The sequence below is a fragment of the Corvus hawaiiensis genome, chromosome 10 (genome assembly GCF_020740725.1).
Source record: "Corvus hawaiiensis isolate bCorHaw1 chromosome 10, bCorHaw1.pri.cur, whole genome shotgun sequence".
Classification (NCBI taxonomy): Eukaryota; Metazoa; Chordata; class Aves; order Passeriformes; family Corvidae; genus Corvus; species Corvus hawaiiensis.
Genome location: NC_063222.1, coordinates 14,119,454 through 14,132,825, shown reverse-complemented (window position 1 = coordinate 14,132,825; position 13,372 = coordinate 14,119,454). Strand labels below are relative to the sequence as shown.

Genomic DNA, 13,372 nt, shown 5'->3' with positions numbered 1-13,372 from the left:
CATCTAATAAGATGCTCTTCACCAAGAGGCTGCTAAATAACATCTACCTCCAAAAGTGACATGCAATGAGTGAGTGCTGCAAGAGAATATGCGCTCAGCTTGAGACAGAAACTGTGGATAAGAGAAGGGTAAGCAGTATATTTAGTTTGACATTAATCTGGGCTAGAACACAGTCTTTCAGGAAAATTGCCTTCCCTTACCATTTATTGCAGTTACAGCTATGTTCTATAAATGTAACCATTAGCATGTTGTACTCCAGGCTGTGCAAAGGGAGATAACCACAACCAGAACACAAACACTGGTGTGTGATACATTTCAACAGAAAATGCTGTATTTTTGAGCCCCAGAGCTAAAACAAAAGGTGAAATTCATTTGAGTAATGCACTCTGATACTGACTCTGCCTTGAGTGAGTTACATGCAATATCCATAAAAGCTGAGTGTGAGGAGGAAGTAATGAATTTATGGATGCATGTACAATGAACATTTCTTATGTTTTATAGATCTGTGGCCACTATAGGAGGCATTCAGGCAGAAGGGAACATGCTAGTGACTACACAATAGAGATACAATTTAATGATGGTTTGCAAAGCAGAGGCTTTTCATTTTATGGGAAAAAAGACTAGTAGTGGATAAAGACCTGTTTTCAAAAAGTGAGAAAAGTCTTTAACAGTTGTCAGCCTGTGCATAAGGAGACAAGAACTGGATTTCCAGGACTCCCTCATTCCCAAATCAGCCTTAACAGTAATTTCAAAGTCCACTGAAAGAATTAAGTTCTCCTTAAATGCGTCACTGTCTGCACAGCTGCAGCATCTTAGAGAAGTATTTGGCTTCATGAGCTCTAAACTCATGTTTTAGTTTCCCTGTCATAACTGCTACACTTCCATAGCAGAAGTTTAGACTTCTGTTTCACTGCAATATGTCTGCATGTTATTTTTCATCTTCAGTTTGTTTAGTATCAAAGGCAAACCACAGCTGCATTCGCTTGTGCAACAGCCGGGGTTGGCTCACAGAAAATCTCTTGGAGTTTGCAACCCGCCATGGAAGCTCAGGGTTGGGGACTGTCTCCTGCCAAGTTTCCATAGTCACGTTTGCAGCTGATATTGCTGAGCTTCATGTCAATGAACTTCCAGAAAGGGGGAGGTGACAGAAGGAGAAGTCACAACTTTAAGAGGCCCTCGCTCCTCAGACCCAGCCCAGCTCACCAGAGGTGTCAGTCTGGGTGGAGCAGACAGTTGACTTTTACATGCTCCGGGAGTCCACTCTATTGTCACAGCTGCTACTTTGGTGTGGGAGGAAGACTGCAACCTGCCCAAGCTGGTTTAATTGTTACTCATCAGCAAGTCTCTGGAGAAACTGGAGTAATCCTTGAAGAATTAGAAACAAGCTGCTACGTGTATGATAATGTGTTAATCAGGAGTAAAGGGAGTGAATGACTTCACTTTGTTAGTTTGCAAGTTACTGAAACCAGCTCTTATGGTTAAATCCTGCAATTTTTACTCTAATCAAATTAATAATAAAATTAATTTACTGTTCCCTATATGCACAGCTCTGCCCTTGACACAAAGGGATTTTTTTTTCCCCAAATGATCTGTACACAAGACTCTTGAAGCTTCCTTTTGTATTCCCTTTTCACTACCCCATCCACCAGCCAGTGGTAGACCAGTGGGAAAAAAAAGAGGCAAAATTTTCCATGCTGTGCAACAGCACTGTCAAACAGACCATGGAGCTCAAAGCCAAGAAAAATATAGGAAAACAGACTAAAGGTATTCACAGAACAGCAAGTTATTTTGCAGCAAGTGAATTTCCATAGGTCGCTCAGTGTCAGCAACGAGATAATGATGACTGTGGTTACCACCACCACACCTGCTCACTGTGCACATAACTCCTGTTTTTGATGGACTTATGACTTTAGAAGCTCTATCCAAAGACTGTAAGTCTGGCCCTATATGTTTAGGACACAGCAATACCAACAGAAAGCCCTGCTCCTCACACTTAGCTGAACAAAAGCAGGCAGCCTGTTCAACTGTTTCTAATGCTCAAACAGGGACATGTCTACGTCCAGAGCCGGGGCTGTTTTACTGGCAGTGAGAAAAGATGACTGAAAGGGACAGGAATTATATTTAAAGTCAGGCTTGCAGGGGAGGGACAGACAGTCACACCAATAGCAGCAGAACATATTGGTGTAATGTGGGATATTACATATAAATGGCTCTAGAAATCCTCAATTCCAGTTCTCTTAACACAGATCAAGACTTCCCAAGGTAGAGAGACATTTGTGCTTAAGTGTTGAGAGACCTGTTGCAGGCACAAGTCTACTTCTGACACCTGTTCAGAACACAGCGGTTCCTTAGGAGACATGGCTGAGGGAGCTACACAAATGCAGGAGGGTTTGTCCCAAAAAGGTTGCACCATCTGACAGCTCTGTGAGAGTCTCTGAAGTAACCACATGGTGTCAAACCACCTTCTGGAAGAAAAACCTTTATGTCCAGTTAATGACCCCAGTCATCCCCCTTCCCCCATTCTCCCTTGAGTTTCATGTTTGCCAAGGTTATAATTAACCCAGGAAGCTGACTAGAACATTGTTATTCCCTGCTACACTGTTGACTATTGTAGTACAGATGGAATTATTTCCCATGTATACTAAAACACTTAAATAAACTGTAACCAGTTCAGGTGACAGCTGTGTGTTTGACTGGGTTCAATTTACAATGTCAACATAGATAACAGACATCCCATTGATGAAGAACAAGCCTAAATTCTGTGGCTTAAGGGTATGGCTCATTTAGAAAATGTCTAAAACATCAAGGTCAGCAACTTTGGGGAAGAGAGATGTAAGCAGCAAACACACAAACTTATCTCATGCCTTTCCGAAGAATGCTTGTGCTGTGTCATTTTAAATTTTTATGAAGAATAAAGACAAGTAAGTTTTAATAATTACATGAATATTGAAATTTCAGTTGATGAAAGTCATTTTAATGATTGTTTATTAAAAAGTGACTATATTTAAATTCTAATAAAATGTTGCTATAATTTAAATCTTCTTTTGACTGTATACTCAGTGGTATGGTCCCATGGAGATCCTGTACATAGTTGTACAAACTGTGCAGTTCTGTACAGGCAATAGCTCTGTGAGACAGGATAATCTTAATCCAGACATATAGAGAAAATTATTTAATACAATGCTGGTTTGGATTTGGATGACTATTTAGGTTCTGGATACTTAGTTATCACTGAAAACAAAGCATGTTTATAAAACACCAGGACAGCATTTTCTAGTCATCAGAGAGGGAAAAAAAAAGTGAAATAAATTTTCTTCTTTTTCTGCACAAATTATATCACACCCTGACAATGAGACCCAGACTATTCAAAGAGGTAAGCTGCCCCATACATTTTTATCTATATGTCTAAGAATTTGTTTGATCTCATGTAACAGGATAGAGTGCTATTTACGCTTCCTAAAATGGAAGAAGCAGCATGGCAGTATTAATGAAGCCCTACTTTAATCCAAGGATGTTAACAGACATATGTTTTCAACACACTCAGTGGATAAAGAGACAGGATCCTTCTGTTAAGATTCAGATTATGTTTTCCTGAAGTAGTATCTGCCATCATCATACTCATACACAGAAGAGTGTAAAGAAACTGGATTCCTAGGTCTAAAACTAACCCACATAAAATCCCTCTCCTTCCCCACACCACTCCCTTCCAACTCACCTTATATATGTTTGTTTCCAGCCAACAAGAAAAAAAAATTCGTTAGTTTTTCTTGATAACACCTATCTCATGGGTGTGGGGGTATTGTGTGTGCTCCTATCAGCTTTTTGCATACATTGCAAAGTCTAAATACAAAATGGTTATCCAGATTAATCAGCTACAAGGAGTTATTGGCATATAGTCAGTCACAGAGGGGGCTTGGAGAGATGTACTGCACCAAGTTCTTCAGGGTAAGTGTAAAAAAACAACCCCACAATAAAGGGAAATAATTCTCTTTTTGAATGTACCTATGTCTTTGCAACCTCTGAGAAAATACTTCAGCATTTTTCAGATCAACTGCAATTTTTTCCTAGGTCAGAAAAGAGGTCAAGGAAAATTCAGAAGGAACTAAAGTTCTGAAAGCTAAAATACCTTCACTCTCAAAGAAAATTGCGTGAAATTATGCCTTTTAATTCAGGGAGCAACAACTATATAACTCTTGGTAACCTTAAATACCAGCAGGTATTTATTTATACTTGAGAACTTCTGCGCCGTGCTGAAGTAAGACTTTCTGTGCTGGTTCAAGCTGACATGTTAATTTTGCCTCCAATTATCTTGTGCATTGCAGTGAATGGATAAATACCCTGTGCAGTAACAGCTGTGTCAGGCACCTCCAGAAGAGGAAAGCTCTCCCCAGATGGTGCAAATTATTCCATGATATCTATAGTGGCGTGTGCTACCAATATATTCTCAAGTTGCCATCAGGTACTTCACATGTCACGTCTACCTCAGCTGCAGTTACAGTATGCTATGATTTGAGGAACATACCAAAGCCAGGGTACCACTTAAATAAATATGTTCTGCAGGTACAGATTTACCACAGCAAAGAAGCTCAGATATTGTTCAGTTGTGTGAAGGTTTTTGCCACCATGTAGAATGAACTAGTAGACAGAATAATCATGCTTTAACAGAAGAGCAGTGACCAAAGAGCTGTATTTTTCATGCATTAGTTCAAAATTTTCCAGTTTATACAAGTGCTTGCTCCTTTGTCACTTTTTTCTATCACATAAACAAAAAACATGCATTTAAAATGTGGCTTGTAGGACATTTGTAGCCAAGAGATGAAACGATTCCCAAAGTAAAAACTTTTCTAGATTCCCAAAACATTACAAAGTTTCATTCTATTAACAGACAAATTACATACACTTCTGAAAAATGTTTGCTTAATCCCATGACCATAAAACAACTAGACCCTCCAGAAAAAGCGAGGTCTAAATTATACATGTATAAGCACATGTATTTTAAAGTGAATAAATATAAAATGTCAGTGTGCTATACAGTAAGAAAGAACCCTAAATCTAGAGAAACTAACTAAAGTTAAGGTCTCATTTTTGTTGAAAAAGTCAATTTTAATTGACTTCTCCAAAATGGTTTCATTTACGTTTGGAAATGCACCTTTTAAAAATATATATTTTTCTACTGCTGCTCTTAGTGTGTCTTCTCCCCTCAAGCAATTTCTGAAAGTAGTTTCAAGAGAAAAGTGAGTAATTGTAGACTGACTGATCAGCCTCAAGAGAGTAACAGGGGTTGTGGTAGTTTTCACTAGCATGGAGCAGGGAGGAGGTCTTCTCTAAGTAACTGGAAAACCTGCTGAGTAGGATGACCTTCTTTTTATACTGCATAAGGTTCGGGGCATTGGCCAGCTTTTCCAGAGACAGCTGTTCGTCTGCTTGAGTGCATTAAAATTCCCTGCTCCCCTCTCATCAATTTCCTTGCTCTCACACCTACATTCTGACCGGAGAGCATCACAAAATCAGGTAAAGAGGTAATTGCTTCAAGTGCTTCTTGGTGGTTTGAAAGAGACCCATGCCTTTTCCAAGCAGCAGCAAATCAGCCAGGGAATATTATGCCAATAACTAAAAGCAGACAGAATAGAAAAATTCAATATTAAAAGTGGTTGGGTGCATTTTAATGTTTTCCAAAACCATAGAAAACGCTCCCTTCCCTTCTGCTTGGGGAAGCATGTACCATGCCCTTCTTGAAAGCCTCAGAGAAGGAATTTAACACAGTAAATCTAACACTTTCCAGAATCACCTCCTACTCTCCCAGAATTAAGCAGAATCAACAGAAGCACAGAGAGTCTTTCCTATGTAAAAGCCTCCGTACATCATTTCTAAATTTAAGGTTTGGTCACTTCTTTTTTCCTCAGTCTTTTTCATACAGCTGCAGGACCTTAGGAAAGTGAAGACTGACTCAGCCAAGGTACTTTGGAGCTGGGCTGGTTCTCAGTGCCAGCAGAGATGCAAGGGGGGGTGGGTGCCAGCACAAAGCCATTGCCTAGTCCCGCCATCAGCTTCTACTGATCCCTGCGCTGCTGCTCTGCTCCTCCAGATGTGCCAGTGCAGACTACAGGCGTCACTTGTGCAGCAGGGCAGTGCTGCCCAGCCCAGATATTATAGATCTCTCACTCATGCTCAAAATAACTTTCCCAAAGTTTCTGAGATTGATCAGCTGGAAAAAGAAAGAGAAGCAGTACAGGAAGACACTTTTTTCTATCATTCTTCTCTCCAGATATTTCTTCTCCAGATATAAACAGTCAGTGCTTTAAAGTTCCCAACTCTTGTACAGCTGTACACTCAAAAGTATCCCTTAGTGAGCACTTACAGCATCCTGATCTTTTTCATGTCTGCTCTGAGATGAAAGTCATAAACAGCATCAACCCAAAAGCTTCTATTGCAGCTGTCTCAATTCTAAGGAACCACTCCTTGAACTCAGTTTTCAGCTTCAGTTTCTAAATGAAATTTTATTGAAGTGATCAGCTTTAGCTGTCAAACTTTCTGGTCTTCAAGCCTACATAAACAGATTGTGGTAGCATAATTTGCAGAAGAAATGGAGATTAATTATCATAGAAGATTTTCTGAGATCTTTCCAAATGGATATTGTATTGTCCTTGGTAATAATGGATGAGACCCATTTGACCAAGTTTGAAAACTGGGATACTTCAGGTACAGGATGTACAGGAGGCTGCTGCACATGAGCACTCAAACAATTCCTAGTAATTTCCAGAAAAAGCAGATCTCTCTTTCTGGGAAGTATTACCATTTCCCAAACACAACTAACACATGAGCTTTTTATCAGGAATTATGGGAAACAAAAAAAAAAAAAAATGAAAAACAAAGCCGCTTATGTCAATTTTACATGTGAAAAAATAAAACCTCAGAGAACCTGTTAGCAAGTGGGAAGCAACAGGCTGTCTTCTACAAGAGAGAAAAAACCAAACTATATAACTTGTGAATAGTCTGAGCTGCAGTTATTGCATCTACAAGCAAAAAACCAAACATTTTCTTCACAAAAAAAAAAAAAATAAATAAATAAATTTAAAAAAATTAAAAAAAAAAGGCAGTTCAGTAAATCTTCCTTAAGTCAATCCTGAAATTCTGGTGTTCACATGTCCCTCTGTTCCCACAGCATTCTGAAAGCCCTTGTGCATCCTCAAGGGAAAAATCTCTACTCCAAATGTGATTTTGGGACCTGCCTTTGTTCCAATCATTGGCACAAACGATTCTATAATAGCTACCAAACTTTTATCTTATAGATTTCTCTTTTTATAGATACATTTCCCACAATACTCATGTTGCTTTTCCTAATTTGGAGCAATTAGATTACAAGGCCACATATGTTTTTCCTTTTCCTCTGACATATCTAGATGTAGAACTGCTGTGGATAATGACCTTATTATATATAACCATACAATGGTCAGCAGGTATCATCTGTAACTAGAATTGTTAAAATTCACTGAGCAGAAATCTTCCAACGGGGCTGCAGGAGATGCCTGCTGAATACAGGGTTCTTTGTGCACTTAAACAGATGTTCATCCTGCTTATTCATTTTAATCTGCTAAAAGTATCTTGGCTAGAAACATCTTAAGAACAATTTTATCAGCTTAACTGTACAGTAAGGAATAGAACCTGGGACATGATTAGAGCACAAAGTTATAAAAGCTTTGAATGTGTGCCACATATAAATTGGCATTAAGCCAACCAGAAAAATAACCATTTTTCTTTTCAGAAGTATGCATTTTCATAGAATTGCAACATGTAAGTTAATGGCCCTTATAAATCTTCAGTAAGAACATAAGAAACATAATGAAACTTAATGAGACTTAACTATGATGTAAATCTTAATTCATCTTACTCCAACCAGTGATTTTCAGGGATTTTTTTATGGCAGTAATTTTAAAGCTGTTTTCTGATGAACAAAAGCTTTTCTCTCACAGTGTCTCTTTAGGTTGCCTTATGAAATAAGTTGACCAGCAGTGAAACACCCTTTCTAGTCTAGAATTCTATATGTCACAAATGGAAGCAGACAGCTGCTTTGATTTACCTTCTTATATTCAGCTGTCTTGCCCCCATCTAATGCAGAGACTATTAAGAAGATTAGGTAAATAGATTCCATTTGCTATGTGCCAATCAATATTACAGAATCAATGTGGTTTTTGTGATCATAAATAGAAAACAGCACAAGTCAATTGCAAAACCACATTTCACAAATTACTACAAATGTGCTTTAACTATCCCCATTTTTTGTTATTTCACAATGACTTTAGTAACCTTCACACTGATCTCACTGATAAGGGGCATAACCCTGATTAGGGGCACTAAATGACTGGAATGTTCCTGGGAGCTGATTACATGCATTTTGCTTATGGCTTATCAAGTCTTATCTGCTGATAAGGTCTTCCTCATCTCCCTTCTTCAGAATACCAGCTGTGGGACATGGGAAATATTCCATTGGTTTTATCAAAGACTTAAATGAACTGAATCTTCACTGATATAATTCTCAGTGGTGTAAGGAAACACTTCTTTGTCAGTTTACTCACCCTGACTCTGTGTTTACAAAGCAGACACTGTAGATTCCACTGATGGATACTTATTTGCATTTAAACATAACATGACATATTTGTTTCAGGATCTTTTTAAAAAATATTTTTCCTGGCTTTAAATATGTAGTTTTGAACTGGAATTTTCCACAGAAGTATCATCACCAAAGCCAACAAACAATCTCCAAACAAAACAAAACAAAAGCCCAACAACAAGTGTTGGAGCCCAACGCTCCCCTGAAAAAAAACCAGTAAAATTAGACCAAGCAAAAAAAGCACTTGAGTTATCAAACTAAACATTTCAACTCTATACAGCACAAAAACACAGAAATTAAATAGTTGGCAAGAAAGATTGATCTTCCCAGATGTACAGTGTTCCACAAAAACAGCCATAGCTCAACAACTTTTTCCCACAAAGGCAGAGGGAACAGAAAGAGTACAACAGGTGCACTTTATAACTGTAAATTTCTTGCACAGCTGATGGACATGACTCTCCATTGCATCAGTATTTAGACAGGAATTCAAAGATCACCACATCAGAATAAAAACTGGCAAGCACTTACTCCTTGTTCATTGTTTTGGGAATTTCTTTTATGAATTCAGTAACAAATTGAAGCTAACCAAAGGTTTCCCATTTCTGTATCACAGTACACTAAGAGCCTTAAGGTAAGGGTAGGAAAAGATTCTTTACAATGAAATCTTACCATGCCCAGCTCTACAAAACGTTCACAGAATTAACTTGCAAAAGTGTATCGATGTCTCAGGAATGACATCTGCCTCTCCAGATCCTCTATCTGCATCTCTTTTGAAATTAACAATAATATACAGAAATAAAATAATTTTAGATACATTTATTTGTAAGCAAGATTTTTATATATAAATTTATTGAGAATTTTTTAAAGAGTGTTGTTCATAATCACAATGCCTATCAACACACAAAAACCCAGTTTAAATCATCTGGCTTCATTTTGCCCCTGCTAACATAAGTCTTAAGCACATGATTATTCATATCTGATTTAAGTAATGATACTAACAACCAGAGAAAACTTGACTCTGCTCATACTGTAGGCCAAAGAGTTGTCTGTACTATGTTGATTACTCCCATTATTTGGACATAAACATTTAAAAGCCTGCACGATCAGAGGTTCAAAACCTGTTTTGAATATTATAATCCTGTGGATGCTATATTTTTCTGAATTAGTTGTATAAAGACCGAGAACTGACAAACCAAAACAATCAGAGAATGAATGATTGTGTTGGTGCTTGCATAGTAATTATTCAGGATCTTGTATCCAGATAATTGAGTAACTTTTTTTACACATTATCTATTTTTCCTTCATCTCATTTGTCCTGAAATAAAAATATTTTGTGTATTTTATTGCAATAAGCTTAATACAGATATCAAAGCAGTTTAGGATTATAGGTACCTAATATTTAATCATTCCTTATTAGTTCATTCTTTATTATAGTTCTAATTTTAAAGAGGCATAACCAAATTAAAAGAAAAATAGTATGAAAATAAACAAATTTTTTCCTCTGTACCACAGTTTTGAAACTGAAAACCTTTTCTCTGATATTTTCATATAGTTAGTTTTTACCAAAAAAAAGTAATAATAGAGGGATCACAATTAGTGTGAAACTCTTGGATATCAAAATGGCACTTACAGAAAATAGGTGGGTTTTTACAGGAACTGTGTTTGCAAAGCTGGCCAAGCACAAACACCCACAGAGCCACTCAGACACACCAGCTCCAGTGGCACCAACTGCAGTGAGATGAGTGGCTTTGAAGGCTTTTAACAATATTTTTCAGTAATCATTCGGTCACAAAGTGCTTGGGAAGTGAACTAACCTTGAACTGTCTTTTCATTAATATACTCTTCCTCTCATCTTTCAACACAGAAACACTTTCATGTTCTAAAATGACTGTCCAAATACCACAATCAGAACAATTCCTCTCAGGATGAATAGAGTCCTACTACATTTAACTGTGAAATACAACAATATTCCTGTTCTGCTGCTTTCTGCAGGGCACTCCCTGGCAGTGACAATGGATCTGTGCTGAAAGCACTGAATTCAGGCAAGTCAGAATGGCAGTAAGTGAACCAACAAACTGGTGTTACCCCTCCCGGGGAAGATATTCCCCCACTATTTCTGATAATAGATGGAAAGGAAAGGGGAGATGAAATCATTAGTTCTACAAGTTTTAATTAAACATATTTTAGATTCATTTTTTAGACCTTAAAGAATGAGTCCTGAAGTTATTCTTGGTAGGGAAGTGGCTACGGCCTGGAAAGTGATACACTTGATGCAAGAACTCTTAAGTCCTCGCCTTACAAGCAAAGACTTCTAGGAGAGAGAAAAATTATCTTCAACTGCCAAATCCTATGAATGTTTACTGTAATTACAAAGATGATTTCTGGCCATCACTTTCAGCAGCCACAGAAGGATCCTAAGTTTCTGCGGTTCCCCATGATAATACAGTCATGCTTCCTTTCACCACTTCCTCCAGAGGCAACTCAAGCCAGGCTTTTGTGGTCAGGAACTCAGAAAAATGCACAGATCCGGGGTGAGTGAGAGATGACAGGAAGATGAAGGGATAAGAAGAGCACAGGACTGAGAGGAATTAAAAGCAAAAGAAGTTGAAGCTGAAAGTTTTAAAACGTGTCAAGGAAAGCATAGTAGAAGTGATTTTTTTTTTAGGCTTATATTGTTTGAATGCTTATGACCTACAAGTCTTCAACACTGCAGGAATTCATTTAAGGCACAAGATTTTCTGGACTTGGATGGAATAGAAGTCTTTCCAGGATCATCGTCATAATATGAAGAAGAATTTAAATGATTGCATCATATACATACCATAGACTTTAGAAGATTTAAAAGCCTTTGTAATTTTTAACTGTGTATTGCATTGTTCATTAACATTTCTGCTAAAAACTCTGCTACATAGCATTCATGGAACCACCGTGCATTAAGCAAAAGCTGATGGATAAAAATAAAACTGTTGATGTTTAGCAATCCCTCCTTTTTCAGCAATTAAATTACAAGCACCTGCATGCTTTGGTATCTAATTAAATTTCCTAAAATACCTTTCCTTCTGATGTAATTTAGATGTTTCCTAGAACATTTAAAAGTTGCTGGAATTGTTTAAGTGAACATGCTATTCAACAACTGAATGACAGATGAGTCAAGAAAAGCACTCTTTACACAGATTCCAACATTACTGACTTACGTTAATAATTATAAATAGCTTATATGATTCTCTAGCTTGTAAACATTACACTAATTTTTGATTTTCCGAACACATTACAATAAGCAGTGTATTCTTGCAGTACATAAGGGAAAGCTTTATCTGAGGTCCCTGTACCTACTAGTAGATTACTGACATTTAGTTGCATTTATTTGTCCTGGTTTCTGTGGCCACAAGTATAATATTGATATATTCCCACACAAGCATGCTCATTGAAAAACATGGCTTTTTTAAGTGTGTTTACATTTTAACATTATTAGGATCAGCATGTTAAGACCTACTCCTTTTTTCCTCACTCCACTCCCACCCCCCCCACATCACCCACCTTGGTTAAAACTGAGCTACTTCAGTCCTGCCTACACAACATACATTAGGGGCAGCAGCCATACACCCCTCAAGCAGGTCTTTACATCCTTTAATTTCTTGCAAACTTTTAAACCACAGGCCCTGTGGGACAGGGACAGGTATTCACCACATTTTCCTCAGACCTAGCTGAGGCTTCCTGACACCATGGCAATATTTCACCACAAACTATGTAAATCAGCAGCACAGTCCTCTTGGCTCCTCAGTCAAAGCTGGGGATTCCAAGCCTGAAATTCATATGCTTCCAAAAGCAAAAAATAGCACATCATAGACTCATTCATGTTTCCTACATCATGAACAGCAGTAAAATAGGGCACATTTTTTCCCATGCCTCTTTTTATTTCCCTTTCCTCAATCCCTTGAAGAATAACAGAAATTAAAATCTATAATTTCACTTACTTACAAGATTCTTTATTCTTTTATTCGTCTTGTCAGACTTACTGCATCTATACAATTCCCCTAGTAGATTAAGAAGCCTCAGAGGCTATTGCTCAGATTAAGCAGTAGCTCTTACTGTAATCTTCTTATTCTCAATGTTTCCATCTTCTGCTCTATCCACATGATTAAACAATAAGTATATTATATCTTTCAGTACATCTGGCAGTTCAGGTCCCATCAGTCAGTCTATTTCTGACATAGCCCATTGCAACAAGACTTGGTATCTGTCCTTCATAGACAGTGCATTTAGTCCAATTTTCAAGCATTCTAGAAAATGGTCTTATTCAGTGATGCCTATGTTATTTCTTATGCTGCCATTTTCTGCCATCTTTCAGTATAAAAGGTGTTTAATGAGGTACCAGGCAGGCCCATTACTTAAATGACAAGTGTTGTTATGTGGATCTAAACAGAATATCCTATCTTAAAAAAATTGTATCAATCTTCTTCTGAAGTGTAATGTGAGCATTAATTTTAACACAGTTTGCTGCCATGGGAAATAGGCATGAAGCCACTCACAAGCTTTCAATAGTTTCTGAAAAAAGGCTGGACTGGTGGAACGTTATTACAAATTCTACTGAAAGACCGTTCAGCACCTTAGAAAATGAAGAAAATATAATACCCTAAGTGTGATGCATTTCTGTTTTTCCCCATTCTGGCTGGATCCTCAACAGATCAGACAGTTAAATACAGGCTAATGCAAAGAGAAATACTGAGGAAACATTTTATTATCAAATGTCTCAGTAGGCTAGGA

At 37.6% G+C, this 13,372-nt stretch overlaps 1 long non-coding RNA gene across 11 annotated transcripts in view; it reads right to left on the bottom strand.

The window, feature by feature from the left end:
• Positions 1–12,655, bottom strand: part of LOC125330595 — a 473,930-nt gene extending 461,275 nt beyond the window's left edge. For 8 of the 11 annotated variants that reach the window (XR_007205618.1, XR_007205625.1, XR_007205624.1 and 5 more), the window contains exon 1: positions 12,583–12,643. This is a non-coding gene — a long non-coding RNA (uncharacterized LOC125330595). Of the gene's footprint in view, positions 1–12,582 lie in introns of all 11 variants that reach the window. The other 3 variants (XR_007205629.1, XR_007205628.1, XR_007205621.1) reach the window with 3 other exon arrangements.
• Between the last annotated feature and the right edge of the window lie 717 nt (positions 12,656–13,372).